Here is an 8138-nt window from a genome sequence, read left to right on the forward strand (position 1 = left end):
ATGCATATATGTTGAGGACTGAATACGGACATTTATTTTTCTAGTAAAGGGCAAGGCCTGGCCATACAAGATAAGGGTTCGGATTTCATCACCGTTCTCTTCTTGCCCGCTTTAGGAACATGTAACCTACGCGAACCTAAGCCTAAAATTTTGACTAGAACGAGACCGATAGGGTAACGAGCTTAACAAGAAAGTCATTCGAAAAATATTGGTTACTCTTTTAAGCATACTTCGAAGTTCTTGACGGTTTCTATAAGTTGAATCCGTGACTGCGCCGCCTTGTAATACCGGTGAGGCCTTGGGTATCAAAGCTCCACCGAGCTTCCCTCGCCTCTATTCAACTTACTTTAACTCGGATTGATTCCAGAGGGGTTTGCTTAAATTGTAACGAATTCCCTTTCGAAGGATTATAAGCTGGTCTAGAAACAATCTAAGTGGATCCATCATGCTTTTTGTTTGCTAGAAATCAATAGGTTTGATTTGGTTGAGTCAGCCTTGTTTTGTGATTGAATAGAATCCCCTTCCTTATGTTTTTTGCATGCCTGAACGTAAAAGAGACGCCCTAGGTAGATTTGTTAAAAAGAAACCTAGTAGTTCTAAACGTCTCGATTACCTCAATTTAGAAAGTACGATTTTTGAAGAGTCCGTTTTTGAACGTCCGCTTGAGGAGACAATCCCTAATATTCCGATAGTGCCAGAAATGGCAACTTTAAAAGCTTTGTTGAATCCGACTAGGACTACTCGTTCTTCGTGTATTAAGTTAGCTTAAACGGAGGCACCCTATGAACTGAAACATGGGACCTTACAGATGCTCCCAATCTTTTTAGGAAAAGAAAATGAAAACCCCTATTACCATGTTAGGGATTTTGGGGAAATTTGTAGTACTCTAAGAATTAGAGGCTTAGATGATTATGCTTTGAAACTTAGGTTATTCCCATTTTCCCTGAAAGATAAGGCCAAGTCGTGGCTATATAGTTTGGACTCCGAGTCAATTGAGACATATGAACAACTTACATCTGCCTTTTTCAATAAGTTTTTCCCTAGCCACAAAACATCGTCTATTAGGACGCAAATATGCACATTTTCACAACAAGAGGGAGAATCTTTATATAGGTATTTGGAAAGGTTCAATGATTTATTATCCCAGTGTCCTCATCATGGTTTATAAAAGGTTAGGATAGTTCAGATCCTTTATGAGGGTTTAGATTGTTCCACAACGACCATGGTTGAGTCTCTATGCACTGGTGGATTTGAAAACCAAACTATTGATGCGGCGATGGAATTTTTTAATGAAATCGCCGAAAAAACCCAGCAATGGGAAAATAGTAGGGCACCCCAGAAAACAATTCTTTTAAGTAGAGGAAACGTTAATAGGGTAGAAGGAGGCTATGAATCAGATGCCAAAATTGTTGCTATAGCAAAAAGGTTAGAAGCTTTAGAAGTGGGCCAGACTAGTGGTAGAGTGGAGCCTTTTTGGGAAGGCCAGAATATTGAAGAGCAAGCCAATGCTCTTTATAATAACACTAGATTTGATAACCGTCAAAAGATTGACCCATATTCAGAAACCTATAATCCTGGTTGGAGAAACCATGTGAACCTTTCGTGGTCTAAGGGCCAAAGTTAAGGTCAGTTTAGTAATTCTAATGCTCCCCCAGGTTTTGACTATACTAAGAATCCTTCAGGACTAGCTCAGTTTCAGAATCAGTCAGATAAGAAAATCCTAAGTTTAGAGGAATCTCTCGCCTTGTTAACTCAGCAAACTGCAAAATTTCAGTTATCCGTAGAACAGAGTCTACAAGCTAGTAACAGAATAGGACAAGAAAACAGTCAGGCTATTTCTGAGTTAAAAACCCAGGTTGGTCTGATAAGTGATTCTTTGAGATAAAAAGGTAATTTTCCTAGTCAAACACAACCCAACCCTAGAGGAGTTCATGAATTAGGTGCAAAACCATTGAATCAATTGAATGTTGTTAGAATTCTTAGGAGTGGTAGAGTTGTAGACAATAAGGTAACCGTGCCCGATAGTGAACATACTTTAGTTCACCCCTCAGAATCTCACTTTTCAGGACCAGTAGCTGAGGAGACTGATAAATTTTCTGATGATGTGAATTCGGTTCCTGAAAGGTCTGATTTTATGCCTAGAGCCTCATTTCCCCAACTATTAATACCAACAAAAAAGGAGTCGAACTTTAACGACATATTGGAGGTTTTTAAGAAAGTTACCATAAACCTTCCTTTATTAGATGCAATTAGAAAAATTCCTTCTTATGCCAAGTTCCTTAAGGATACGTGTACGCGAAAGCGAAAACTTAGCGTCCATAAGAAATCCTTTTTAGCTAGTCACGTAAGTTCAATCATTTAGAACACCACAACTCCAAATTACAAAGACCCAGGTTCTCCTACCATTGCTTGCACAATAGGTAACTTTCGGGTAGAAAAAGCTTTACTTGACTTAGGAGCCAGTGTGAACTTACTGCCATTCCATGTATACTTACATCTAGGACTTGGTGAAATGAAACCTACTCAGATGACACTGCAGTTAGCTGATAGGTCTGTTAAAATCCCTCGAGGTGTTATCGAGGATGTTCTTATTGAGGTTGACAAGTTTATTTTTCCAGTGGATTTCGTGGTCCTAGATACCCAACCTGTCCCTGACCCAAAGAACCAGATGCCTGTGATTTTAGGTCGCCCATTTTTATCTACGTCTAATGCGATCATTAACTGTCGAAATGGTGTGATGAGTTTATCTTTTGGTAATATGACTATGGAGATGAACATTTTTAATGTCAGTAAGCAACCTCTTGATCTAGATGACACATGTGTTGAAGAGGTGAACATGATAGAAGCCTTAGTTCAGGAGTCATTACCAAACATTTTTTCTGAAGACCCATTAGAAAGTTGTCTATCTCATTTTTGGTTTAGATTTTGACGACGATAGCACTATAAACAGGTGAATGCTCTATTAGATTCTACCCCCGTGTTAGACACTGATAGATGGAAAGCTAGGTTCGAACCATTACCAGTTTCTGAGACTACCCTAATTCCTTCTTTAGAAAAGCCCCCGAAGTTGGACCTTAAACCACTACCCGATACTCTAAAGTATGTGTTTTTAGGCCCATCTGAGACTTTACATGTGATTGTAGCTTCTGATTTGGATAGTGATCAGGAAAGTAGGCTAGTAAATGTACTTCAAGACAATAAGAAAGCTTTAGGGTGGACTATAGCAGACATTAAGGGTATAAGTCCTACTGTGTGTATGCATCAGATTCATTTAGAGGAAGACTCCAAACCTTCTAGGGAGATGCAACGTCGACTGAACCCTAACATGAAAGAGGTAGTTCGAAAAGAGGTGCTTAAGTTGTTAGATGCGTGTATTATTTACCCAATTTCAGACAGTAAGGGGGTCAGCCCTATTCAGGTTGTCCCCAAGAAATCAGATATCACTGTAGTCCAGAATGATAATAATGAGTTAATCCCAACCCGAGTGACCACGGGATGGCGTTTCTGTATTGACTATAGGAAATTGAACATGGTCACAAGGAAGGATCACTTTCCCCTTCCTTTTATCGACCAAATGCTAGAGAGGTTAGCTGGACATAGTCACTATTGCTTCTTAGATGGCTACTCCGTATATAATCAGATCGTTATTGCCCTATAATACCAAGATAAAACCACTTTTACATGTCCCTTTGGTACCTTTGCGTATAGACGCATGCCTTTCGGGTTATGTAATGCACTTGCGACTTTTCAGCGTTATATGATGAGCATATTTTCTGATATGGTAGAACGGTTTTTAGAGGTCTTTATGGATGATTTTTCAGTGTTTGGTTCATATTTTGATGATTGCTTGCATCATTTGATATTAGTGTTGACTAGGTGTAAGGAAAAGAATTTAGTGATTAATTGGGAAAAATGCCATTTCATGGTTGAATCAGGAATTGTCTTAGGGCACATCGTTTCTTCAAAGGGTATAGAGGTAGACAAAACAAATTACTCACTACTTCCCCGATAGTCCAGGCACCTAACTGGAACCTACCCTTTGAAACTATGTGTGATGCTTCAGATTATGTTATAGGAGTTGTGCTAGGTCAGCGAGAAAACAAATTACTCCATGTGATTTACTATGCTAGCAAAACTCTGAATGATTCCCAAATGAACTATACAACTACCGAGAAGGAATTGCTAGCCATCGTGTTTTCCTTGGATAAGTTTAGATCCTATTTATTAGGTTCTAAGATCGTAATCTATACTGATCATGCTGCTTTGAAATACCTTTTATCTAAGAAGGATACCAAACCTAGATTCATTAGATGGATCCTTTTGTTACAAGAATTTTGTCCAGACATTAGAGACAAAAAAAGTGCAGAGAATGTAGTAGCAGACCACTTGTCTAGGATAGTTGTTAGTTCCCCTAATAATTCCCTTTCTATAAGGGATAGTTTTCCTGATGAACAATTGTTCTCTGTTTCCCAATCACCTTGGTATGCGAATATAGTGAATTATCTTGTTACTGGTCGAATGCCTCAACATTGGGGTAAGCAAGATCGTTCTAAGTTTTTAGCCGAGGTTAAGCATTTCTTTTGGGACGATCCTTATCTGTTTAACTATTGTCCGGACCAGATTATTAGGAGATGTGTATCTGAGAGTGACCAGTCTAGTATTATCTCCTTTTTCCATGAACATGCATGTGGTGGTCATTTTAGTGCTAATAAGACTGCTGCTAAGATTTTGCAGTGTGGATTTTACTGGCCTTCGTTGTTTAAAGATTCCCATAGTCATTGTGTTTCTTGTGAGCGTTGCCAGAAGTTAGGAACCATTTCCCGTAGAAATATGATGCCTTTGAACCCTATTTTAGTGATTGAGGTCTTTGATGTGTGGGGCATTGATTTTATGGTTTCATTTCCTATTTCGTTTGGTTATCTTTACATACTTGTCGCTGTAGACTATGTGTCTAAGTGGGTTGAGGCGGTTCCGTGTAAAACGAATGACTACAGGGTCGTAGTCCAGTTTTTGAAAGAGAATATACTTACACGTTTTGGTACACCGCGAGCTATAATTAGCGATGGAGGTTCACACTTTTGTAATAGACCGTTTGCTCTTTAAATGAAACAATACGGTATTACCCATAAAGTAGCAACCCCATATCACCCTCAGACTAGTGGTCAGGTAGAGGTTTCCAATAGGGAAATTAAACGTATTCTAGAGAAAACAGTTAATCCAAATAGGAAAGACTGGTCGTGGAGGCTTACTGATGCCTTATGGGCTTACCGTACTGCGTTTAAGACACCCATTGGAATATCACCTTATCGTTTAGGATTTGGCAAGGAATGTCACCTGCTTGTTGAGTTAGAGCATCGAGCCTATTGGGCTATTAAGAACTTAAACTTTTCACTTGACAAGGCAGGAGCTCAAAGAAAGCTCCATCTCAATGAGTTGGACGAGATTCGTAGAGATGCATACGATAGTGCTAAGGAGTATAAGAACAAAATGAAACTTGTGCATGATAGGAATATTTTACGAAAGTCATTTTCTCCAGGTCAAAAAGTTCTTCTATATGACACTCGGTTGCATCTATTCCCCGGGAAGTTGCGCTCTCGGTGGACCGGTCCTTTTGTGGTTCGTACTGTTTTTCCTCATGGCGCTATTGAGATTGAGACACCAGATGGTAGTAGTTCTTCGAAGGTTAACGGTCAGCGATTGAAGCCCTTTTTAGAGCCTTTTCCTACAGGTGATGTTGAGAAGGTCCCTCTGGAGGACCCTGTTTACCTTGATTGACCATCGAGGCGATTTTGTAGGTTGTATAATATTTTTGTAGGTTTTTGGTTACACTTCACCCCAGGTACTATCTTTCCGACTTCTCTCTTTACTATTTCCTCATGTTACTTATATTTTTGGTACTTTTCTTCAATTAGAAACATTGAGGACAATGTTAGATTTAAGTTTGGGGGTAGGGTAGAACTTTTTGTTACTTTTTAGTTGCATAATTAAACTCCAGAGCCTAGAAATTTATGCCTATTAAGGATGGCACTAACCAATCTAAGTGGATGGAAGCATTTTGGTTGTAGGAGTTGAGGAACCAATCTGACTAGATGGCAACATCTAAAGAGTCTATTCATAAAAGCACAAAGCTCAGGTGTTGGAAATAACATGATAGTTTCACCACATCTCGTTGAGTCCTTTTCAATTCTGTTTTTATTTTGTTTTGTTTTTAAACTATGTTTCTCTAAGTGATTAGGTGGGGCTCACGATTCAAGTTGAGACCAGACTATCGGACCAACCCGAATAAATTCAATAAAGTCGACCACTGGAACCGTTGTATATGCCAGTTGTGTTGACCTAGAGTTAGGATTATCGACCACTGGTACCCTTGTATATGCCAGTGTGTTGATATTAGTCAGACTAGTATCTCAGTCCATTAGGATAGGTTCATTTTGGCGGAGGCCTTTAGACAGATATGAGAAACACCGTTCACCTAGTAAACATCAAAACCATCTATGTTTTTCTCTATATCCATCTTCTTGATCTATCCAAGGGATTAGTTTTGACTCCGGATATTGATGTCCATAGTGCGACTATCTGAGTAGAGCTCTGTCACTTATATATGAATTTTAGTATGCTTGAGTGCAAACTCGTGTACAACAATTGGAATTTCGCATCAGGGTACTTCCTCCTGTAGTCAATAAGTATGCCAACCAAGGAGATTATTTAGTGGCTTCCAAGGTTCTGCGTAGATATCTAGGGTCTGGTAAGCCCTACGGAGACAATACTCCGCCACTAGGGCCACCTAGGGGTTTAAAGGCTTATTGCATACGCTAAATGCAATCGACGATGCCTGCGACAGTGAGTTAGGATTTTATTTTTGATTTACTCGAGGACGAGCAAATAATAAGTTTGGGGGTATTTGATAGACACATTTTCATGTCTGATATGATCTCAATTCTATGTATTTTTAATGCTCAATTTTGTATTTGTTATGGTTTTTTATGTCTTTGTAGGTGTTTTTGAAGGAATAAGCATTTGCGGTGAAATTGGCTCGAAAAGTGGTATTTTCGCTTGTGGGAGAAAATAACTAAAGGAACCCCAATTTGGATAAGGGGCACACAACTGTTAAGGGGGACTCCACTGTTATTTGCACCCCATATGTGCTATTTACACCCAGTGGCTAAATGGAGTCCAACGCTGGATAAGGGGACACCCTTTCTTCACCAACTCAAATCTAATTTGGCGGGAAGATTTTATACTCGTCTGTGTCGCGTCTGCATACTGCATGAATTTTCTGGATCGAGTTGATGAGTTGTTGTTGGATTTTTCTCGCTGGAAAGGATTGGTTTGGGCCTGTTTAATCCAAACAGGATTGGTAATTGGATTGGGTTCGAAAAAAGAGTAGATTTCTACAGAATCTCGACAAAACATGGGACAATAGATATCGGGTTTATGAGGAAAGAGAATAAAGCTGCATACCGATCGGTTTGAGTCTGTTGCGACAAGACAGGGATGAGTGACGTATTGGAATCAAAAAGAAGGTATGAAATCTTCTGTAAAATAGGGAAGTGATATTTTATCCGGTAGGTGCTGCTAAATCTGGAAGTTACGAGAGATAAAAAGGAAGGAAATCCCAAGTCTTTTGGTCGAAGAAAAGAAAAATTATATTTGGGAATATTCGGCAGCTGTGATGTATATAAGAGGTGCTGGGACTCAGTGAAGGGGAGAGAGTTTGGGGTTGATACGGAGGCTTAGGGAGAGACAACAGAGGTCTCTGCTCGGAGAACAAAAGTTGCAGAGTCGTTTCTGCACTTTCAGGGAAGATAATGAAGAAGAAGAAGAAGAAGAACTGACGTCCTAAGTCAGTCGCAGAGAGGTGTAGTTTACTTACTGCAGCAGAGAAGTATCGTTTAGGAGACAGACTTATATTCTCTGTAGTCCTTTGTAACAGTCAGTCTGGAAAGCTTATACACGTTGCAATTGATCTGTTTTATCTTTTTCTTGTATTTTCACTCTCTTCAAACACTTTGGAGCCATGAATAAATATTTTGAGCATGTTTTTGATATGAGGAGCTAAACCCAACACTGGGATGACGGAGGAAGCCCTTTTTCATCATTGTGGTAATTCTATTAATTCTTTATATGACTTTTAGCAA

The 8138-nt window shown here is 39.4% G+C and overlaps 1 pseudogene; it reads right to left on the bottom strand.

Moving 5' to 3' along the window:
- Positions 1–1064: 1064 nt before the first annotated feature.
- LOC113362411 lies at positions 1065–1164 on the bottom strand (annotated as a pseudogene).
- Positions 1165–8138: the final 6974 nt, after the last annotated feature.

This window comes from Papaver somniferum, chromosome 3 (genome assembly GCF_003573695.1).
Source record: "Papaver somniferum cultivar HN1 chromosome 3, ASM357369v1, whole genome shotgun sequence".
Taxonomy (NCBI): domain Eukaryota; kingdom Viridiplantae; phylum Streptophyta; class Magnoliopsida; order Ranunculales; family Papaveraceae; genus Papaver; species Papaver somniferum.